The 24473-nt window shown below is 37.2% G+C and overlaps 1 protein-coding gene across 1 annotated transcript in view; it reads left to right on the top strand.

Moving 5' to 3' along the window:
* Nucleotides 1-4631: 4631 nt before the first annotated feature.
* Nucleotides 4632-24473, top strand: part of Nrcam (neuronal cell adhesion molecule) — a 131939-nt gene continuing 112097 nt past the window's right edge. Inside the window, exon 1 of the mRNA XM_077796725.1 lies at nt 4632-4714. The gene's annotated coding sequence lies outside the window, so the exon portion shown is untranslated. The remainder of the gene's footprint in view (nt 4715-24473) is intronic.

Genomic DNA, 24473 nt, shown 5'->3' with positions numbered 1-24473 from the left:
CTTTTCCTGAAAGGCGTAGCACAACATATATTTGCTTATCTCCAAGTTCCTATGAGGATGGTTCCCTTGTTCCCATCCTGACCTTTAAAAGGCATGTAAAAATGGGTTCCCAGGCCCAACAAACATGTTGGGCCTGGGGACCCATTTTACTTGTCTTGCAAGAGTGAAATGCACTGGAAGTCAGGGCCTGCCCTTTTGGGGTGCTATCTGGTTGAGCTGCTAGTTAGAGAACCTGCTTTATTTCAGACCATGCTTTTGCCTTTTGCATTTTGTTTCATGTGCTGTTGTGAAGGGGAGAGCTGAGTTTCAAGATTATTTTGGCTTTCTTCCACACCAAACAGAATTAGGCTGCCAATGCCAATTTTAATAGGGTCATTTATTTATCCTTTTCATTTCAGTTAAAAAGTATGAATGGACCCCAAATTCAATCCAAAGAACATGTCAAAAGCAGGAAGTTAAGAAAAAAGAATAGTCTGAGGGTTAGTCTATGATTTTGCTACTGTTCAAGTTTTGTTATGGTCAAAGATTAAAAATAACATTGCAAATCGCTATCGTTTAATAGTTATACAAGAACAAAATAATTTTGCATTCTACATAAATCCATAATAGTGCAGATATATACACATATTGTTACATGTAAAGTTTTCAACCGATGATCCAAAAGGTATTTCTCAGCTATACTTATCTTGAAGATTTTTAACAGGAAACAACTGAAGACAGAATTGGCTTTGGGGGGGGGGCATCAAATGCTTGATATGTCAATATCATCTACCTTAGCTATATTTTTAAGGAGGCCAATTTTAAGTAATCATCCTCATATGTTTAAAGGGATTACAACTTATTTGAGGATACTTTTTACCTAGTAATGTTTGCAATAATACATTTACAGTTGTATTGAATGTTATAGATTCTCACTTTAAATCAAAACAAAACAAAAAATCCTGCAAAAATCATATGCCTATCAATAAATAGCAATTTATTTTGGAGCAGTTCAGAAAGTTCGTTATTTTGCTTTTCTAAGAGTGGCTAAGGCAGGTTTTCACTTTTCTAAATTATTAAATTCTTTATGTTCTACTTATATACCATTGGATTACATTTATTGTAATTGGTTTATTATGTGTGCAGTGGCCTTTGGGTTTTTTACATTTGTCACCTAAATGCCATTCATCTTTTCTGAAGGCTACTTTTCAAATACATCAGATTTCTTATTGACCTTTAGACTTCGGACTGGTTTTATTTAATAGGATAAGTTGATTGTATTTGGTAAAAAAAAATTAAATCATTACGTGGTTATTGGAAAAATAGTCCTTAGCGATGATGCATTACCCTATTCTGTTGACCTAATGCATTTCAGAGTGATGAAAGCCCATGGACACAGCTGTCAGAGCAAGAGTGATGACTATGACAAAAATTCATTTCCAAGAGATGTTTGGCATAATTGCTGACATAGTAATACAATTAATATTTAGTTTTTTTGGTGTCTTTGCTTGAAGGTTCACATTGCCACAGGAAGGTTAAACATGTGGCAGTACTCTATCAGCAATATACATGAGCAAATAAATGAAATAACTTCCCACGTGATGCCATGAACCATACCTAGGTAAAATTATTTATATGCTCTTTTCAGAGCATTTTGCTGACTCGAATTATGTTAAAAAGAAAAAATATAAGAAAAGAAAAACTATTAGCACTTATCAAAAGAACCACATTCATTTGACTTCCCTTTAAAAATGTAAGTTTGAAAGCATCTTCTTCCATACTGCACCTTATAGTATTTCCATACCTACCCACTTTGTGAAACATTATTAACAAAAGAAGTAGATTTGGCTGTGAAACCCAGATGTGACAGTGCAATAGGAGCCAGGGGGCTTTAAACCAAGCCCATAGGAGGTGGTGGAACTGGGAACCCAGCTCCCTACTGACAGGTACAGAGCTTGCTCCATTTGCATTCTTCCTGCAGTGTTATGACTCTTGGTCCACACTTCTCTCTTCCTGACCTTCTTTTTTGTGTGTATCAATGGACCTTTATTTTTTTTTAACTTTTTATACGTGGTGCTGAGAATCAAACCCAGTGACTCACATATGGTAGGCAAGTGCTCTACCACTAAGCTACAACTCCAGCCCACTCCTGCCCTCTTCTTAAATCTTGACAGCCCCTCCCAAGTTTATTCTCAAGTACCACAGGGTAAAGTAGAAAAAGCATGGTCTTTGTATTCAGACAAAAGAGGTTTTTGCATTCCAACTGTAATACATTCTAGCTATATGACTTAGAGTCATTTACATAGCCTCTCTGTGCTTCCGTTTCTGCCTGTATATCAAAGAGAAAATGATATTTATCTCATAGAATTGGAGTAAAATAACGAACTTTCTATAATATGTATACAGAATCTAGATCATTGTATTATCTCATTAAATCTTTTCTTTCCTTGTGGTGCTGGAGATTGAACACAGAGCCACAGTGCCCTGGGGAGAGAAATGTGGAAATATGCCATGAGAGTTGAGGAAGTGGAGGAGAGGGAACAAGACCACATCCCGTGCTGACCTTACAAAATTTGATCTGTAAAGGGACACTCACATAATTAAATAAAAATTACCAAATTACTCCTTTAAAAAAATAAAAAGATGTGCAACCATATCAGTATTCTCAATTTTAGATTATTTCCATCTTTGTATCCTGTTGCATTTCATAAAGGAGTTAAATGTGAACTAGTGGGGGTGGGCTGGGAGGGAGGCAGGATTACCCCTGCTGGAACACTTTCTAAACAGTCACCATGAACTAATCCCTAGCCTCATGTCACCTGTAGTACTGACCAATTTTCTTTCCTCTTGTCTAAAACCTTCAGTGGCTTTACACTGTTCTCAGGTTAAAGTGCAGGCTCCTAGACTGGTTGATGCTCAATGATCTTTGCACTGTGCTTGCAAATGACCTCTTTAAAAAAAAAAAAAAAGTTTTAGTTGTCGATGGACCTTTGTTTTATTCATTTATATGCAGTGCTGAGAATAGAAGCCAATGCCTCGCACACGCTAGGCAAGCACTCTGCCACTGAGCCACAATCCCAGCCCCTGCAAATGATCTCTTAACCTCCCCTCTTGCCATCCCCCTCCACATCTGTAGCTTCACTGCCCTACTACTAGGAAGGCTACTCATTTCTTTTGCACTTATCCTCTGTCTACCAGAATGCTCTCCTACTCTCCTTTTGGGTTCAACTCAATTGGTACCTCCTGCCGAAGGCTGTCTTTGAGGACCCCTTGTAGAATTAGTTGTTCCCTTTTTCTGTGGTTTTACAATTCTCTATTAATATTGCATTGTATGGTGGTTGGTATGATTTCTGGCTATTTTTCCTGCTCAACATGTGAACTGGGATTCTTAATGGTAGGAAGCATGGCATATTTATATTCTTTTTTACTTATTTATATTTATACATCATATTGACAGATACATATTAAATGTTCAAATGAGTTCATTGAATTGAATTGCTGTTGTAGACATAACTTCCAATTCTTGTAGCCTTGCTTTTATAAACTTCTAGAGGTTTTGTTTTGTTTTATTTTTTAATAACTAGGAACCACATGACAAGAAAACCTTTGTTTCGCTTCTAAGGAAAAATCACTAGCTTCCACAACATTGATATTTATTTTGTCCTGATAAAAATACCATAATATTAGATACAATGAAAATCTATAAAGAATAGTTGTATGTGTAATTATTATAAAGGGTTTTTTTTTGCAATTTAAGACAGAAAATATTTTGTAATACATGCATAAACTAAAACAGCTGAGGTTTTTTACATGCCTTTTAATTTTATTCCTGGAATAATTTTGCAATTCACAGAAGTCCTAACATTTGAGTGCAGCCCAGAGTTCCTGAATTGACATTTGTTTCTCTTCTCTGAAGGATGTTTTCAGAGGTTGATAGTATGACTTCTGTTTTCAGAAATCCAAAGACCAAAAATACACAAATCGTCCCTTAGAAAACCTTGGGCGTTATTGAATTGGCTGTTTAAAAATTGAAGCATAATATGCTGAGCTGTGATTGTTCTATTTCACATCCACAGTATCTTTTCCTTGCTAATTCTTAGCTTGAATATTTGCAAAGGAAACATTGAGGCCCAGGAGAAGAGAGTTGGAGGTTGCAGGGTCCTGAGCTGTCTGTAGCTAAGCCTTCATCAGAAGCCCATGGAATTTCTTCCTCAAATCTTGCTGTTCCCATCATCTCTGTATGACCTTCATTGACAACGTGGGGCCTTTCAAACATAGTCAAAAGAACTTCTGTGTTACTAAATGAAAAATGTAATAAATCCACAGCAAGAGATTATTTTACCCACCTTATGTGTATACATTACCAAACAACTCTATTTCCTGAACAGAACATTAAAAACCAGACAGGACTCTTCAGGCCGTAATCCATTAACAGGACATCCCCCAGACTTCCAGCCACCTCTCTGCTGTCTCTTTTGATTGAAGCCAACAGAGAGATGTTTTGGCAAATGTATTCATAATTTGTCTCTCCTTGCAGGGCTCTCTCTGTAATTGTGTTTCCCATCAGGGAGTGAGTTGGAGTTCATGTATTGACAATCTGCTGTGATTGATGACAACCAATGTCTTGTTAACATTTCCCCCACTCTTCAGTCCACAGAGCAATGCTAAGACGACCTTTGGTTTAAAGGATTAAAAGAAAGGACGACTTCTTCAGATAATAAGACCTTCTTCAAAGGTAGGGCCTTTTCTTTTTAAAGTGTTTAAATTAGTAGTTAAAGAAGGGACTGATACCATAAAATGATATCATTGTGTAATGTTATTGCCATATTTAATACTTTTCAATCCAGAGTGTGATAAAAGACAGGGAGTAGGAAATGCAAAAACATTTATCATACTACTTGTCAAAGAGGATGGATCAAATAGAGTGGACAAAACCAGCCTCTAAAGTCCTTTTGTGTTGTTTTTGTTTGTTTGGCTGAAGCATGGTTCAGTAAGACACCGAGAATAGATAGCACAGTAAAATCACTGCTAATAGGAAAAAATATTTCTGAAGGAACTAAAGATTAAAAATTGGAGCATCATTAATAAGAAAAGAATTTTCTTTTGAATTTGATGCTTATGTGATTTTTTTCTTATCTCACAGTGAAGTCCAAATAATAAAAAGGTCAGTTTTGAAAGTTTAAATGTTACTTTGAAATGTGATTGTTGCCTTGTAAATCGCTTTCCCACCCCTTATTTCCCACCCACATTGCCCACCTCATTCTCATTTATGTCACCAAAACGGTCAGTTCTAGAACAGGCCCTGCAGGGTCTATGGTGCCCTCTGAAAGGCCCTCTATTACAGAGCTGTACTTGTACAGAGCCCTACAGATCTGGAACACAGTTCAGAGAACTATATCTTAGCCAACAATAGCTTTCTTAAGGCATGATGAGAGCTCGATTATTCAGTCAGTTCTGCACTTCATAGGCTTCATTTAACAAATAAACTCTCATGGATTTTAATAAGAAAAGATGAGGTCGAATGCAAGATTTTGAGGTAGCAAAATCCTTGCAGCATGGAAATGAAGGGAGACCCTCATTGCTATACAAAATTACATATAAGAGGTTGTGAGGAGAATGGGAAAATTAACAAGGAGAGAAATGAATTACAGTAGATGGGGTAGAGAGAGAAGATGGGAGGGGAGGGGAGGGGGGATAGTAGGGAATAGGAAAGGTAGCAGAATACAACAATTACTAGTAGGGCATTATGTAAAATTGTGGATGTGTAACCGACGTGATTCTGCAATCTGCATTTGGGGTAAAATTGGGAGTTCATAACCCACTTCAATCTAATGTATGAAATATGATATGTCAAGAGATTTGTAATGTTGTGAACAACCAATAAAAAAAAGAAAAAAAATCCTTGCAGCATCTTGTCCCTTGATCTTGAGAATTCTTAAATTGATCCATTGAGAAGTTCTTTTGTTGCTTAGAGGAAATGATTCATGCCCCAGCTGAATTTGCTTCCGTTGTGTCGAATTGAAACTGGTTTAGTATGACTAACTACTTATGGTGTTTCAAAATATCATCAGGAATCTCCAAATTGGTAGCCTGGAAATTGCTTTGTAAATAAAACAGCACACATTTTGTTCTGTTTAAAAGTCCTTGAAAAGTGAAAATTGGTAAAGACTAGCAAGATTCATAAGTTAGATAATTATACCCAATACCCAAAAGGCTTAATGTTGTATAAATGGCACTTTTTTTTTTTACTATTTTTAAATTTTATTTTTCATCTATTCTAATCAGTTACACATGGCAGTAGAATGTATTTTGTCACATCACACATAAATGGAGTATAACTTCTCATTCCTTTGGTTGTACATGATATGGAATCACACCTGTCATGTAGTCATATATGCACATAAGGTAATAATGTTCAATTAATTCTACTATCATACCTACTCCCATATCCCCTCCACTCCCTCTGTCTAATCCAAAAGTCACTCTTTATTTTTTTAAAAAGGCTCCGTTAGTTAATGCAGAATGACTTATAAGGTTCTGATGTAGCCCTCCCCTTAAAAGTATCCAATTTCATAAAATAAAGAGGATCTTCCAGGTAAAGTAATAGTAATCTCTCCCTACTTTAACAGAGATATGTAATAAATACCAAATCGCAATTGTTAGAAATTAGGAATTAGTAGTAGTGGTGTTGAGTATAGTGGCTTGCCGATAAAATACTGGTGTCAGTAGTGAGTTAGGGCAAGCGCTTCTGGGGATAATATATAGCATAGTACCTGAAAGAGGTAGGCAGACAGTGAGGGCAAGATCTTGTCAGTAATGGTGGTTTCTAGTGAGAGGGAAGGTACCGGAAGACAAGACATGCAAAGGGACTCCAGGGGAGAAGCACTCTAAGGTGGCAACAAAGGACCCACCAGAGTGGGTGCATCTAAGGGAATTTCCTGGCTGGGTGCAGTCAATGATTTCTCTTTTTTTCATTGCATGAAAGGTATTTGATTTTTAAATCTCTGTCTTTCAGAAGAACAAGTGAAAAAGCTTATCTTCCTCTTTTTCAGTATCTACCTCTTAGTGATTTTTTTGGCCAGCCTTTTTTGGTTAAGTGACTAATGTGCTTCAGTTCTTTCCCTTGCCTCACAAAGACTCTGAAATATCCCAAAGTTTTAAAGCATAATTGTGTTACATCTTCCCCATACCATTCAGGAATTGACCTCTGATATTAGAATAAGAAAACTGATTTTTGTTTTTGTTTTGTTGCTACTTGGAGTTTTCAACTTTCTTTCCCATGATCTATGGTGTGATGTGGTTTTCAAAAGATGTGAGCAGCCAGAATTGTGGACTATGGTTTGCAAACCACCACACCCATCCCACATCCTTCTTTGGGAAGTGCCATCTCTGTATGTCCAATGTTGCATATAAAAAGTGTGTTGACACTTGTCATTAACCTAATGTGTAAGTTCTCTCCATGGAAAATCTGCTTTCAATCTAATTTGAAAACCTTGAGCTAATGCTGGACTGCTAACGATGGACGTTTAATAATCAGCTAGAGTGAGGCACAGGGAAACCCTTGAAGTAACCCATATAAGGTTTTCTGCTCTGATACATTAGTGTAAGTTTGGTAGTGGTAATAACCATAATGAATCTGAAGAAGAATAATGCCCTTGCAATATCTAAAGCATGTTCCTATTTGGCAAGCTGTGTATAAAGAAAAATCTGACAGGTTATTGAACTATTTACTGATTATGTTTGGCTGATGACTTCAAAATTGTTCTTTCCTGGGACTTACAGGACTAACTTTTTTTAAGTTATTCATACATCTTAGGGGAACAATAATTACATTCTGAATAGATAACAAAACAAATAGGAGAAGGAAAACTTTATCTTATAATTAAGTTGATTTTCAAATGTAAGCCAATAATTTATTGAGAAGCCTAAATAGGAGCATAATTTCTAAAAAAAAAAATTTTTAGTTGTTAATAGACCTTTATTTTTTTATATGTGGTGCTAAGAATTGAACCCAGTTCCTCAAACATGCCAGACAAGTACACTACCACTGAGCCATAGCCCCAGCCCCTAAATAGGAGCATAATTTTAATGCTATTAACGATAAAGTGTCCTATTAGAATTTTGTCTTATAGAATCACTTTTATCACATGTTATTAGGTACTAGTCAAATCCAGAAGACATACAGTGTCTACAAAAGAATATTCACTCAACAAAACTAAAGATGAAGTACTACATGCATCCATTTCCCTGGGGAGCTTAGAATTTGTAAAAACCAGTAGGGTTCTAAATCTAAGTAAAAGATAATCACCTCTGCTGGGCATGGTGGTGCATGCCTATAATCCCAGTGGCTTGGGAGGCTGAGGAAGAAGGATTGCAAGTTTAAAGGCAGTCTCAGCAATTTAGAGGGGCCCTGAGCAACTTAGCAAGATCCTGTTTTAAAATAAAATATAAAAAGGGCTGAGGGGGTTCAATCCCTAGTACCAAAAAATAAATAAATTCAGCTCTTCATTATTTTATACAAGTGGAGTTTGTATCAATATTTAGTCATCTAGAAAACCAGAACAATCTTTTCTTAAACTTGGTAACTTCCTCCCTCTTTACCCTGACATATCATGAGGGCAAGCTCTGGATTTCAGCTAAGCCTCTTGAAACACTAGCACCCTTGCACAATTTCTTTATGGTAATTATGACAAATTTCTTATCGAGTAGTGGCTCACCACCCAAGTGTAGCGCTCCTGGAAGCTGAATGACAGTGCAAAGAGGAACATTCTGTCTTCCATCCTGGGTAGTGCCCAGAGTTTCTTCTCTGTGTGGAGTTTGAGCAACAACCCTGTGTCTGGGGTTGGATGGAAGCATATTAAATCTCATGCACAGTGCTTCTGTAGGGAGGGTAGATTATAATATGTTTCCTGGTCCTTTGCTTCTGAGTTATTACAGTGTCCTTGATTGAAATGCCTTTATCAATTAAGTCCTTTCTGTCCCTTGCATTCCTGTCCATTATTCTGTTGGGACACAACATTTTTCTCTGGACAGCCACCCTCTCCAGCTCCCACTACTCCTGGCTGCCCAGTTTGCTAGCTATTTCTGAAGGCTCAGAAAGGGCAGCTGGAAGATGTCTCAAGAATGACATTGACATTCTCTTGGGAGATAATCAGGTGGGTGATGTAATGGTAAGAATGACGAGAAAGGTGGCATTATGTTTCTGTGGCAGCAACAGTTAGTACTAGTAATCAGTAAGGAATCCTGCAGTTCTCATGTGTTCCTCCCCCTCCTCCACTGCAGTCTGAAAGGGAAAAAATGTCTTCTTTGAAATTGGAAGGAGAAAATTGCCTGAGTCACTCCAGTAGAGGAAATGTATAGCAACTTAACAGTTATACACCACTGGGCTGATGCAGTGACCTTCACAAAGAGCCCTTTGCAGATGCTCACCAGATCAGATTTGTTTCCCTGGTGCACTTCTGGAACATAATTTTTAATTGTTTTCTAGGGTGACCAGAATTAGAACAGGCGATGAGAGAAGGCTAGATCAATGGGACATGGACTTTAATTTTGAGATTCATTGAAATTTCCAGGATAGTGTTACCAAACATAGAGGGGAGCCACTGCCCTGTGACCCTTGTTCCCAGAAAGTTTAACCTCTACTGAAATCATTTTTCCAGTATGAAGAACCTTATTCCAAATGATAATGATAAAAAATGACATCCCTTGTTCATTTAGAATTGTGATCTTTATGCACAGCATTCTCATCACCAAAATCATTATTTATTGAACGTTAATAATTGTGCACCATAACCTCCTGAGGCGGACCCTCCAAGTCTGGTTGCTCTGAAGTGAGACCCACAGCAGGAATGCTGGAGAGCCTTCTGTGCTCAGGTCTATGCACTCTTTGTACAAAAAAGCAGGCATGTGCCTAGGTTCTGGGGGCGTGTTGTCAAATCCGTTCCTTCCAGCATCTGGACATTTCATCCCTGGCTGCTTTTGGAGGAAGTCGAATCCTGACAGGAGGGTTATCTAGGGAACTACCCAGGAGGAAAATGAAGCCCAGTGTGGAGCAGGAGGCCAGGCCCAGGCCCCTGCTGGTAATGCAGTATGTTGCTGTCACAACTGACTGCATACACAAATAGATGCTTGGATTTTTTCTTTTTTTTTTTTTTTTTTTGCTTTGTTTTGTTTTGTTTTGCTTTTCACGAAAGCATTCATTTTGTAAGGAAAAGAAAAAAAATCTCTTGGACAGATACAAGTTTTCATATCTGCAGAAGGCATTTCTACAGCTTTTGTCAAACTTAGCTGGTCTGTAAAGATTCTTTGTTTCCTGCTGACTGTTGCGGCAAGCAAGTCCATAAACTACTAGGAACACTGGAGAGAATGATTTCTATTGAAACAGTCGAGTAGGATATGGTGCATGGAACCAGGGTTGAAAAGGGTTTTGTCTTTTGCAGCATGGTGGAAATTCACATTCAGATTGCTGCTCTGTGTTATTTAGCATGCTACAGTTAAACAATGGGGCATGCCAGCTGACAAGGAAGCCAGTGTTGATTAATGCATTCCTTGAATGTGTTGATTAATGTGTTCCTAGGATGCCTCCTTAAGCTGCTACTGCAGCTGAGGTGTGTCCAGTGTGCCTCCTCACTGGCTGCTGCTTCACTTACGAGGGCCCATTTGTACATGGTCTTCTCTGTGTTTATGTCACACCAGTGCATTTATAAATATCACCAAAGATCTAGCAGATATTTTTGTTTACAGAAACATTCTCCTTTTACAGAAATATTCTCCTTTCACCAAAGTGTTCTATACTATAATCTACTAGGGATAAACTATGAAGTTCACAGAAAGAGTACTCTACTAGCAAACATAAATGCATGGTGGCACTAACTGGTCCTCTGAATAATTCTGCCCTGAATTTCATTTTTGTTTTTTTCAAAGGTTTTTTAAGCTTTCTGTTTTTAAAATTTAATTATTAGCACATACTGATATTATATAGACTAATGGGCTTCATCGTTACATTTCCATACATGAGCATAACATGCTTTGATTGTATTCTCTCTCAGTACTACTCTCTCTTACCAACCTTTCCCCATGGTACCTAGTCCCCTGCCTTCTTCCCCTTTTCTAAAAATTCCCTTCTCTGATTTTCATATCTTTTTTAAAAATAAGATTCCAAATTAAAAAAAAAAACATGCAATACTTCTTTTCCTAAGTTTGGCTTATTTTACTTAACACAATGATCTCCAGTTTCATCCATTTTTCTACAAATGACAAAAAGTTTTTGTAGAGAGACAACTTAGCACAATTTGGACTTGAATAATATGGAAAGAGATGTGCAAATGGGTGGCCCATTAGACACTTGATGATCTTGATGTCTCAGACACTCTCTCCTCCTTGAAGCAGGGATCTAATTGTTTCAAAAAGATGAATGAGAGTTTTAAAAATTTGCTTAGTATTATAATGCCAGATTCCTGGGACCCCAATAGACCTCCAGGAGCCGAATCCAATGCATTCACACAAGAGTCTATTTCAAGATCGAGCCTGGATTCACAATAGTTCCCAATGCAGCTGTCCCAGGGAGTGAGTCCCAGTCCTTTGATCAGTGAGATTTTATAGGTTTTTTGGGATACTCTATCCGTCACAACCTCATACAGCAAATTATTCCATACCACAGGAAAATCAAACAACAACTCTTAACATTGATTAGCACATTCACTGGTGGGAACAAGTTGGGTAGGGATATTTGGTTAGTACAAGAGGGGGATTCCTTTGAACGGATCGGTTTAAGCCACGAGGGTATACATGCTAAACTACATGGTTTCCCAACACGTTATCAACCACCATAAACTACTCGGGGGTCATCTGGCATCCCAGGTATTTTTCCTGTCTCATACTGATTGGTGGTTGCTAGCGGATTGCTATGGGTCCTCTTCTAGCCTAACTGAGTCAGGGACACATGGTGCTGCAGATCTCTCCTGTTATTTGCAGACAAACAACTCATCTGGGTGGGTATGTGCCTAGGAGGGCACTGTGGATTTTTCTAAGGACAAAGGCCATGCCCCCTTCCTTGGACAGGCTTTGAGGTAGAAGCTTTTTTCAAAAATGGAGTCACAACAGTTTCTCAGTATCTTTCACTTGTTAGTTGAGACATGAAAATTCTACTGCTACTTTAAAAACTTTCTCATCATTTAATTCTTAACAAAAAAGACTACCATGATAAAAGAGCCATGTTCTAAAATGGTGTGAGAGGGACCAGCATAGAGGATGGCCCAATGATGGACCTGGGTTGATAACATTGCCCATTGTGACTTTGAGACTTCAACTGTATAGTATTTTAAAACAGGAAGTCATGAGTGCTATGCAGAAAAATTGCTTTTCCAACTTGGAAAAGCAAAACAAACAAGTTCATTCTGAACAAGAGGGAATTTCTATGTAATAGAAAATTGCTATATGAAAAAATTATATTAAGAAGTGGTGAAGTTACCAATATTTATCTTGTTTAAATCTTGGCATGAAATTAATAGTAAAGAATGGTATTCTGATATTTTATGACTAAGATTTTAATAGAGTCCATTTAGAAACATCAATGATGTGACCATTCAAAAGTCTACTTTGAAAGTTCATAGAATACATGACTTTTTAAATTGATTATGAATAGTTAACCCAAATTTGCTTTTATTTTAAAATGTCTAATGATGTGTCATATTGTTATGTGGGATTTATGTGGAAATAGAAAAGGAAATTTTTTTTTAAAAAATGTATAAGTACTTCTGTGGCATTTATACCATTCTCTTTTGGCGCTCCAAGGTACAAAAAAATATGTGTTTAAATCATTGTGCTAACAGTTGATATAAAAGACATTTGGTAAAACTAATCTCATTTGAAACTTATTAGTTTTCAGAGAATCTTTAATTATGTGATATATTTAAAAGAGAATACACCAAAATAACTATATAAGAGGGAGTTCACATTTGTGATTAGACATGCATTTTCTTGGTTTGCTTGAATTCCACAAGAATTGATGGGGCAAACAAAGAGAAGCAGTGAACATGATTAATCCGTTTTTCTGCAAAGCTTTTGATACTGTACTGAATAAAAGCTTGCTGACAGAAGCTGTTAGCCTGGTGAAGGAAAGGCCATAGGAACAAGTTATGAAAGGAGAGAATGATAGGCAAAGAACAATCCAGCGTGGAGAAGCACAGGGAAAATAATTTCTACAAGTTCTATTATTTATTTATTTAGTCAAAAAGCACAGAAAAGATGTAGCTTCCTAAATGGCTTTGTTCCCTGGGGCCAAGGGGACCACAAAACAGAGAAGGAATTTGACAAATATAACTAGACAAAACGACCATATTTAAATAATACAAGTGACCTGGAAAATATATCTAAGTTCCAAATATCCTATAAAATATTTCTTCTTTATGTAACATTTCCCCATTATACAAAATACAACCACAGATTAACTTTAATCCAACAGTCTTCAAATTGATTTTCAATCTGTTTTATATTTTTGAAGGCACTTGGAAAACTTCCTTGACATAGAGGAGTAGTAAAAATAAATACATTTCTAAAATGTATTTCTAAAACCATCCCATGAACCTAGTTCATGCTTTGTAAATATTTGTTGAGTTGAAAAGAATTCTCATCATCTACTAAGCCAGAGGTTACTCCTAAAGAAAACTTTTCACCATCTTTTTTCTCTTTTGAGTTTTCTCATGGTTATTGGTGACATAGAGCAGCTTGAGGGCAAAATGATGGACATTTTCATTTTCCTGAAAGGAAACCTTTGAATTCTGAGGTTTTTCTTCTGGAAATCAATCCCAAATTCAGTGAGAAATTAGATTTAAGATAACTACATTATAATGAACTTGTTGACTCTGTCCAAATTTTTTTTGCCACAGAAGTATTGCTGCCTTACTCTAGTAAGCAATCCAATATTTAGAGCATAGGAAGATCTTCATTAGAAAGAGTAAATAATTGAAAGAGTTTCTTTTATAAAATAAAAATTTTCCTCAGCTGAGACTTAAGTGAGGTTTCTCTTAAGTAATGTGTTCAGTAACAATTGAATAAGTGGTGGGACCATTATCCATAGTTTAACCTAGAGTCTCAACATTTTATTGACAGTGAATCAAAGTTTATTTTGAAGTTATTTGGGTTTCATTAATACAAATAAAATACTAACTTATGGAACCTATACGTAATGTTTGTACTGTGACCCTCTTCATTAATAAGCATTATTGAGTTCTTATATACCATATAGGAAACTGAGAGGTTTGAAGAGTATAAGCCCTTCAGCAACTTGCACTCCTTAGTTATACACATATAAATCAGATGTTCACATACACAGATAACCACATAAATAGAAAGCATAGTGTATCGTTGAAAGTTAAATGTGTAATGTAAACTAAAAGTACTCAGAATTTGAAGGATGGTGGCCACTAAGTAGTTGGAAACTGAACAAGGTTTAGGACAGGCTTTGACTTTAATTGATGAAGGAAAAATAGTTCTGAAAGTAGTTCATAAAAATTAAATTTAAAAGTGTAGAAATTATAGTAGGAAAAAATGGCAAAGTCTTGAGCATGGAGGAAGATAGACATGGCACAGGGGAAAAATAAACCAATTTAAGGCAGAAAGTAGACAAGAGAAGTGGTAAATAGTAAATTTGGAGACGTCTCCTTCCTTCTTTCCTTCCTCCTTCCTTCCTTCATGTGTGTGAACAATTCACTCATTTATTTATGACCTGCTATGTTTCAGACTTCTTCAAAGAGAAACAAGTGAGATACACCTGAAATCTACAACACAGTTGCAATATGGTGTAATTTGTCCCCAAAATAACGTGTATATTTGTGCATGGTAACAATATAATGGTGATATAAAGGCACTTGTTACAACTCTTCATGGTGACATGAACATAAAGAGGCTAGAGAGAATGGACCATGGTTCTGGCTGAGGAGCTAAAGTATGGGAGGCAGCTCACAGACAATTTGAGTGGACCTGTAGCCAATTGGGAATGAAGGATGAGGAAGAGCAAGGCCTGACCCTGGCTTAGAGACTGGGGAGGATGATGATGCTCCTGACCAAAAGAGAAAATGCAAAATAATTCCACTTTTGAGAGGAAAAGAGTTCTCTTATGAATATGTTGAATTGAAAATGCCCAGTTGTGAATGTGCCATACTGAGTTTGATTTAAATTCAGCTATGAACCCATTAAGTTCTTGAGTGAAAGTGATGTGTGCCTAGTATTGTTTTGAGAAGGTTAATTTGACATCAGTATTTTAGAAAAATCTAGTGAAAGAACACAAATGATGAGTAAAACAGGTAACTATTTCTTGGGTAAAAACATGTGTACTGAGATTTCAAAACCAGAGGACCGCCAGGAGAATGGGAGCTGCTGGCCCCTAAAGAATGGAGCTTCTTGCCCTTTCTTATTTTGTTTAAATTCACTCAGAAATTCATCCCATTCTTTTGTGAATACAATATTAGCTAAGACATCTCTGCCTTCTGGAACTCAGAATATTGGGCTGGCAGCACTGATGACTGGTCATCCAGTTTGTCCTAAGAATTGCTTCACTTTTATGAAAAAGAGAATGGTTTCCTGGAGATGCCATACAAAGAGAATTAATGCCATCAATCATCTCCAAGAGAAGAACTAGCCATGTATGAACCAGAAGGTCAAAAACCCTTATTAACTAAAGGACTTAGAATGTACATAATTTGGACTGAAATTATTTTCTCAAAGAGTGATCTGAATAAGGGAAATTTTGCCAAGGGCAAATATGAAGGGACACAGTACATAACATTCCCAAGGGTCACTGGAAACATTTTTTAAAGCAATCGCATGGGACAATATGTCATTATTACAAGCAGACAGATTTGAGTCAAACATAAGAGAAAGAGCTACATTGTTTCTGTTGTTATTTTTTGTAGGTTTTGTTTTATTTTTGTCCTCTGATCACTATTTGGAAAGGGTGATTAGTTAGACATATCCCAGATGACTGAGGTCTTATTTCTATGAAACATTTCCATCTTAATAATTCTTTTAGATTTATTAAGATGAAAGACACTTTAACCCTAGGGCATTGCAAAGATGAATCACAAAACTCAGAAATATTGTCCTAAAGCAATGCATTGACTGCAGAGGGAATTCATGTGCACTTGTGGAAAAATCCTACCATAATTAGTGTATCAAATCATAATTTTAAATGCCCAAACAAATTATATGTGTAAATTTTTCATTTTGAGCTCCTAGGTATTTCTTAATCAAAACTTATACCAGTGTCCATTTGTCTTCTATTCAACCAGTCAAATGGAAAAGAGTCATATTTTGGAAAGTCATTTAATTTTGCATCTATTTTTTCATGTACATAGAATAAGCAAAAATATAAAATAAAATAAAACTCCCAAACTCCTTTTATTTATCCCAGAGTGGGATGGGACAGTAAGAGGTCTGGAGGTCTGTGCCACAGAGACACCTACGTACCCCAGATCATTCTGTTAATTTTTGTTGGTGTTAACAATTTCCTAGGTGCCTGGTAGCAATTCTCCACTACTGTCTTGTGTCCTAGAAGTCGTCTTGGTGATCTATACAGGCCACAGAACCTACTTTCCGGAAAACTGCTGCAATATTTGTTATAATTTCTGTAGATATCCTCTGTGGTGGTGGTGATGGGGGGGCTTCTCATTTGTTTTCCACATTTTACTTGGCATAGTTCTGGTTCATTTTTTCTGTTTCTTTTTTCTTTTTTTGACATTGTTCTGAATTTGGTTGGCATATAACACACTTTGGTATTTGTAATGAAATTATGTTTATCATCTGTCATTAACTAACTTCCCAATAAAAAAAATGAGAGACGTTTGTTAGGATATACAGTGCACTTTTAAGTAGTTCAAATGATCTTGAATTTTGCAGATGATATTCGAGAGTTTATTACATTTTAAATTCACTTTCTTATTAAAATTGTCTTTTCTTGGCATTATATAGTTGTGCCTTATAATTGAATGGCTTACTCTGTTTATAGAATATTGATAATCTTCTATGATACCCCTTTTATTTTTTAAAATCTTCTAATGAGAATTTGTGGTTCAATGGACTCTAGTTCTATAGGATATGCATTCAATATAAGGAAAACCTATTTCCCCAGTGTAAAATAGATGTTCTTTTTTAAAACAGGCTTTTTATTACTGAGTTGATTATAGTTTGAGCAAGAGTATATGAATTTAATAATAATATTTTTTCCAAGACTCATAAAACATTTATTATTCTCAAATCAGCATCATAATTTAAATTTTAATCTTACAATAAATTGGAAAAGAAAATGAAAAAATTCCAGATTTTAATGCCAGATCTGATACAAAATTTTGCCTTGTTTCTTTATTATTACTTGACGTTTCCTCATGGCCTGTGCCCATATTTAACTTTCTTCTTTGGACATGTACATTTGACTTATGCATTGATGTTGCCCTTAGTTTAGCACAGCATGGACGCCAGGTGTTTTCCTGAAGGCTGTCAGCTTACCTAAGGATGCATTTGTCTTCTTATTGTCTGTTTTATTGTCACATGTATGATGCTATGACCTTTTGTAAAAAATAGATGTTTATTGTAAAAATAGCATCTGGGATCCTCTAACAGTGTATTTTATAAAGACAAATTAGTTTAATTTCATATAATGTGTTCTAATGTCTTCCCAATGGTGATGGCTCTTCTTCAATATTTAATAAGATAAAATTAACACAGTGTTACAACAACAATCAAAAAAATCACAATATTCCCCAAGTAGTATTTTTTTTAATATCAGGGACTTTTCTTCTTCTTTATCTTCTTCTTTTAATGCCCATAACAAAAGGTTAACAGAAGTTTGGGGAAAGTATTAAATTTGTATGTAGGCAGTAATATGCTTACAGTGGAATTACATATTTCCAAGGATACTGATTCTAAAAACTTTCATTCCACTATAATAACAGTTACCATTTATTGAGGTTTACCATGGGTTTTAAACATTTTACATGTTTTTTACACATATTATCCTCACAGCCACTTATTATCTTCATTTTTATAGATGAAGAAATGGAGGTACAAAATTATGTACATTTTCCATAGGCACAGAGCTAATAAATGCTAGAGCAGAGATTTATGCCACATATTCCAGCTCTAGGGTGCCTGTGGTTCACCACCCCATCTTTGCCTGGGCTAGAATTGTACCTACCAGAATGCTTAATTAGTTCATAAGAGAAACACTTGGCCTCGGGAGTTCTGGTCAATGTGCTGTGTGTACATGACAAATAAGGTCTCATGTGGAAGTCAAAGCTATTACCCTGCTGCCCGTTTACACTGATTAATAAGTCTAAAGGCTGTCAGTGTAACACACTGCACCTGTGCTTCTAAATATCCATTCCATGTTCATGTGCATCATGTAGAAGAAATGGGTGCTACAGAAAGAGAAAATAAATTCTAGGCCAAACAGTATAATCCTTCAGGGGTGCTTGCCTGCTACAAGGTAGTATTGAAGTAATATTGTACATTCTTCTTCTCTCTTATGTGACTGATTCTATCTAAAATGAAGATACTATTGGAATTTAGTGCCAATGTGGTTTGCTCACGGGTTATGACCTAATAATAGAAATCGTCATAATTAAAGCTTGCTTCTTATACCTTGCCCCCTCCTCATGTCAACTCTTCCCTCTTTCCAAGGAACCCAAACACTAACCATGGTGGTACATGTCTATAATCCCAGCAACTCAGGATACTGAGGCAGGAGAATCTCATGTTCAAGACCAGCCTGGGCAACTTAGTGAGGCCCTATGCAACATAGTGAGAACCTGTCTCAAGATAAAAAGCGCTGGGGATGCGGATCAGTGGTAAAGTACCCCTGGGTCCATTCCTCACTACAGTAAAATAATAAGAATAATAAAACAAATGAATAAAGGCAACTAGCTTGGTCCACGGCTTCTAGGGAAGCAATTATTTCTGCCTGCTTTGGATGTGACTTCCCACCCCTTCTCTGCCCCCACCCAATCTGATTCAGTGTTTGTGTTTTAATAGAAGACTCTCAAAATAAATGAACATGAAGATCCAAAGGAAGGGAAATGAAGCCTTATTATTTGATTCAATGAGTAGAATTATGTGAAGGTTTGTCTCTCTCTTTTGGACAGGAGAGCCCTGTTCCATGAACCTCCTACTTCGCCACACAGTAATACTATCTACTTACAAATCCCTACCTTCTTAGAGTATAATCATCTTAGCTAAGCCTTTGAGACAATGATCATGATAAATGAGTACTTTTTTCTTTAAATGTGCTCATTACTAATAAAGTATGACTTTGCAACATGAATTTTATTTAAATTTGCATTTAATTGTATTCATTTTCTCCTAATTATCAACTCTTTCATTCTGGATATTATTTACTTTTTCCTTATCCTTATACAAAGCCAGTGCCCTTAGGCTGACCTTAGTTAGCTTGTGTTACTCTCCCCAGGTACTCTGGTGTCTTTGGTGTCCCATGAACAAGCCAGGCATATTCCTACTTCAGGGCCTTTTTGCTATGGTTCCCTTTGTCTAGAACATAATTCCCCACATACATACTTGTAGCTCACTGTCTCTTGCTCAGATATCATTTATTTCCTAATCCTGTGGCAAGCAAATATATTAAGCATGTGCACACATATACACCTGGGACTCCATTATACCTCCCTTGTTTTATTTTCTTCCCCATAAGATCACTTAACAAACAAACTATATAATTTACAATTTATTATGATTTATGACCCCCTCCACAACTGTAGTGTAAGGTATGTGAGACAGGAACATTTGTATGTTATGTTCGTTAATAGAACTCAGCAAAAAGAATACTGCCTGGCCTATAGTAGGTGGTTAATTTGCTCAAGGAATGAATGAATGAATGGATGGATGAATGAATGAATGAATGAATAATGACTATGGATCTTTAATGTTTAGCCCTTTGTCAGATAATGTTAACGACTAAAATAAATTCTGCCTTACTTTTATGTAATACTCTGAGTTCCCAAGGTTTGGAAATGGCATATTCTGGAACTCAGCTTACTCACAAATTCTCTAGCAGGGGGAAAGGGTCTTATGGCCTTCCATTGTTGAAATGCGGAGGTGGGGTTGGAAAACAATCAAAAGAAATGTTCTTTTCATTTTTTGAAGCAAATGAACAAATCTAGCATTTGTTTTTGAGAGAACAAATGCTCTTCGAAAAGAACAGAAACTGTTCCCAAAATCTTTGAAGTATGTCACTGATGCTTTAACCAGTAGCTGGGAAAGCAAGTATCCTAGTGACAAACACAGGCTCTGTTGGGCTGAAAGCTAATCATAAGTTTACAAAGACCAATTGGGCATTTGGCTTGTGACTCATTTCTGGCACTGACACAGAGGTGGCTCTTTACTGGCATAGCCACGTATATTGTAAGTAAAAACACTTGTCCTCAAAGAAATTAGATTGTCTGTCTAGTACCCTCTTTTGGATTAAAAGAAGTCATTGCTTGGGTTATAAAAACATTAAGAATTCTGCCATTGTGGTAGAGGGAAACATACAGATTATTTGGGGAGAGAGATTCTTATTGTTTCTTAGAGGTTCCCCACCTCCAATAATTTATTCTATTTGCTAGTCTTAGAAACACAAGAGACCATATAAATTAGAACAATTTTCCTAAATGTCTCCTCAATGCAATGTTTACGTTTTGTGTAATAACACTTAGGGCAACTTGTTTCCTGTAAATACTATCATAAACCTTTATCAAGCCTGGAGAGATGGTACAAACTATAACCCCAGCAACTCAGGAGGCTGAAGCAAGTTTGAGGATAGCAAGTTTGAGGCTGGCCTTAGCAATTTATGGAGGCTCTAAGCAATTTAGCAAGACTCTGTCTCAAAATAAAAAATGAAAAGGGCTAGAGATGTGGCTCAGTGGTAAAGGATTTCTGAGTTAACTCCCCAGTACAAACACACACAAGCACACACACACACATAAACACACCCTTGTCAATGTGCAAGTCCTACCCCAGGGCCTGCATTCATATTGTGATTTCAGATTTGTTTGATGCTAGCAAATCCCCACAGTACTCTTCAAAAAAAAAAAAAATCAAACAAAACAATCACAACAAACACATCTAGACCTACTAGCTAATACTTAAAATTTTCCTGCTGAAACCTGGTTTCCTGAATTCATTTCTACATTTATTGAGCTGCTTCTCCTCCAGTCATATGTCAGACAAATTATTGGCACCCTGGGTCACCTGTATACTTTCCCATATGCCTGGACTTTATCCTTCTATACCTACTTAAATTAAATCTTTGAGATCTCATTCAAGTGTCATTCTATAGTGGCTGTATATTTCCATTCTTTCTAGACAAAAATATCAGGACACTGAAGGGCCCAGCTTAACTCCACTAGTTGTAGGGATTACAGAATGTCAGCAGCATGAATACCTTAGGTGACTGCTTTCTCCACCCTTCTTAAGACCTTGAAGTATGTGAAAACACTTGAAGTGGAAGTGCTGCTTGTAACCCTGTGGAAAAGAGTATCAGCTTTGCTTTCAGACCAACTCTGGGAACTGTGTGAGTGCAAATATGCTCCTTCAGCAGGTGCAGTGAAGTCCTTTTAAAATGCGGTCATATGCAGAATTCCTGTACATAAAAAGAGAAGCTGAGCTGCTCTTGGACTCCCTCTCTTCCATATCTCCTCTGTGCCCTGCAGAGGCTCCCCCCATGATCCCTTTCCCTAGCTGAGGACAGTGGCTATAAAGGTTCTTAGATAGTTGTCACAAATGATACTCTCCATCCCTAGAGACAGGGACAGTTCAGTGTGTTTTTTTTAGTGCGGGAACTCAAGAATCAGACAATCTAGTCAGATGCTGTGGATCCTGGCTTTGCCAGTAACAAGTAGGAAACATGGACTCTGTGGTCTGAAAGTTTATGACCTCCCCAAATTTCATCAGCTGAAACCTAACCTCCAGTGTGATGATGTTTGGAGGTAGCAACTTTGGATGGTGATTAAGTCATCAGAGCAGAGCCCTTACAGGAGACTGTGTTGTACACCTGTAATCCCAGGTACTTGAGAGGCTGAGGCAGGAGGTTTGAAAGTTCAAGGCCAGTCTTGGCAACTTAGTGAGACCCTGTCTCAAAATTTTAAAAAGGGCTGGGGATGTAGCTTAGTGGTAGAGTGGCCCTGGATTTAATCTTCAGTACAAAAAAAAAAAAAAAGGGACAGTACCCTCAAAAATGGAATTAGTGCCCTTATAAAAGAGACCCCAGAGACCTGCCTTGCTCTGTTTCACCATGTGAAGACACAGAGAGAAGGCACAGTCTATGAACCAAAAACTCATATCCTCACTGGACACTAGATCTGCTGGTGCCTTAATCTGGGATTTGCAGCCCCAGAACTGTGAGAATTAAATTTCTGCTGATTGTAAATCATCTAGTTGGTGATACTTCTAGCATGCTGAATGGATTAAGACAATGAAGAAGTAACTTAACTACTGTGGGCCTCTGTTTATCTGTAAAGTAGGAAAACATTTGGTTTTGGAGAGGTGTGAAAGAGCGAATATGTACAAAGTACTCAGTACAGATTAAGTCCTACATAAAGAGTAGTTGTTGTTTTAAAAATAAAAACTTAATCCCAAATGATATAGAATTTTCCAATTTCAGAGGAGTAAAGAGTAGATTTAATGAGGGATGAAAAAATTTGACAGTCTAGCAATCATTTAATCACTTTTTCTCCTCTCTTAACCCCTTCTGTAATTAGCAATTCTGTCCCAAATTACATATGTCCTAATTGTGCCCCTTTTCACTAAAGACAAAAAAGTTGTTTTTTTTTTTTTTATGTATGGTGATGCAAATGTGGACTTTAGGGATGCTGGTGGTATAATGAGCCAGAAGTTAATGAACAGGAAACTGAACAAGAATGAGGCAGACAAGTTGGCTCCAGAGATGGCTGCGGGGCAGGAAGTATGAACCAAGCATGTCCCCAACAGGGAAAGTGATTGGAAAGACCAAGGGTGGGCTGGACAAGGGGTGCCTTTGGTCTGGCTGAAAACATGCCACTCGAAGCAAAAACACAAATGCAAGCCTCTCTCCTCATACCAGGTCAATAAATTTGGTGATGAAGTGCCCATTGACATTGACCTTCACATTGCATAAATACTCTGGGTACCACTTTGTTGTATCTATTTTTTTTTTTTTTACTCTTGGCTCAAAGGTATTAGTTCTACTACCCAAATGGATTACAAATTCCATCCATGCAATGACTTTGTCTTCTATTTTATAAACTTTCCCCAAAGCATTGCCTATATGTGTGTGAGGCAAAATGAGGTGGGAAAATGGAAGCTGCTTTAGGCATTTCAGACAAGGGTGGTATATATTGCAAGGCTGGAACTGAAAAATGTAGTAAGAGGAACATAAAGGAAAAAGAGATGATGCCCATAGCAGAAGTAGCTAACATCCCTGGGCTGGAGCCCGTGAACTTGTTCCAGCTGGTATAAGTGAGTTGGAGAACTTGCATTTGATTTCAAATCCACTCAGGAGGTGCTATCTCAAGCAGGTTGGAAAAAAGCACTAGCCTTTTCTTTTTTTCTTTAAAGAGAGAGAGAGAATTTTTTTAATATTTATTTTTTAGCTTTCGGTGGACACAACATCTTTGTTTGTATGTGGTACTGAGGATCGAACTCGGGCCGCACGGAATGCCAGGTGAGCGCGCTACCCCTTGAGCCATATCCCCAGCCCAACACTAGCCTTTTCTAGGCTGCTGGAGTCTAGAACCACAGCACCTTGAGTTCCCGTAGTAACTGCCATCAATTGCCTCATTTTAAGTATCAGAACTGTGAATCTTCCTTGTCATACTTTCTTATTGCCCTTTCGTACCTCTGTTCTGGTTTGGATCTTAAAATGTTTCCCTGTGGCTCCTGTGCTAAAGGCTTTGGACTCCAGCCTGAGATGCTACTGACAGGTGGTGAAATCTTTAGGAGCTGGGATCTTTTTGAGGGACATGAGGTCACTAGGGATATGTCCTTGAAGGGGATATTAAGATCCCAGCATGTCCCTGGCTCTGTCTTTGCTCCACAGCCACTGTGTGGTGAGCAGCTTTGCTCCTGACATGCTCACTGCCATGATTTATGCCTTACCATTAGTGAACATGGACTGAAACAAAGAGGCAAAAATAAATCTTTGCTCCTTTTAAGTTGTTTATCCCAGGTATCTTTTCACAGTGTTGGAGAGCTTAACCAACACAACCTCCAGTGAGCAGAACTGAATGGAAAGGCAGCTGGTCAAGGATAGTTTAGATTGTAAACTCCTAGTCCCCATAATACAAAGTATGGGGAGGCAGGTGCAGGGTGGCAAGCCAACAGATGAAAATTTGGCACACATGTTATAAAGGAACAACCACCAGGTTTAAAAGCAGAAAACCTGTGACCAAACCATATCTGACCTGCAGTAATCAGTATTCTTCTTACACAACTTTCTCACTTGTATAATGAGAATAGCCATAGTACTTCCTCAC

Source organism: Urocitellus parryii, chromosome 3 (genome assembly GCF_045843805.1).
Source record: "Urocitellus parryii isolate mUroPar1 chromosome 3, mUroPar1.hap1, whole genome shotgun sequence".
In the NCBI taxonomy this organism is placed as follows: Eukaryota; Metazoa; Chordata; class Mammalia; order Rodentia; family Sciuridae; genus Urocitellus; species Urocitellus parryii.
The sequence above is the reverse complement of the archived record's forward strand: the minus strand, read 5'-3'. Positions and strand labels throughout refer to the sequence as shown.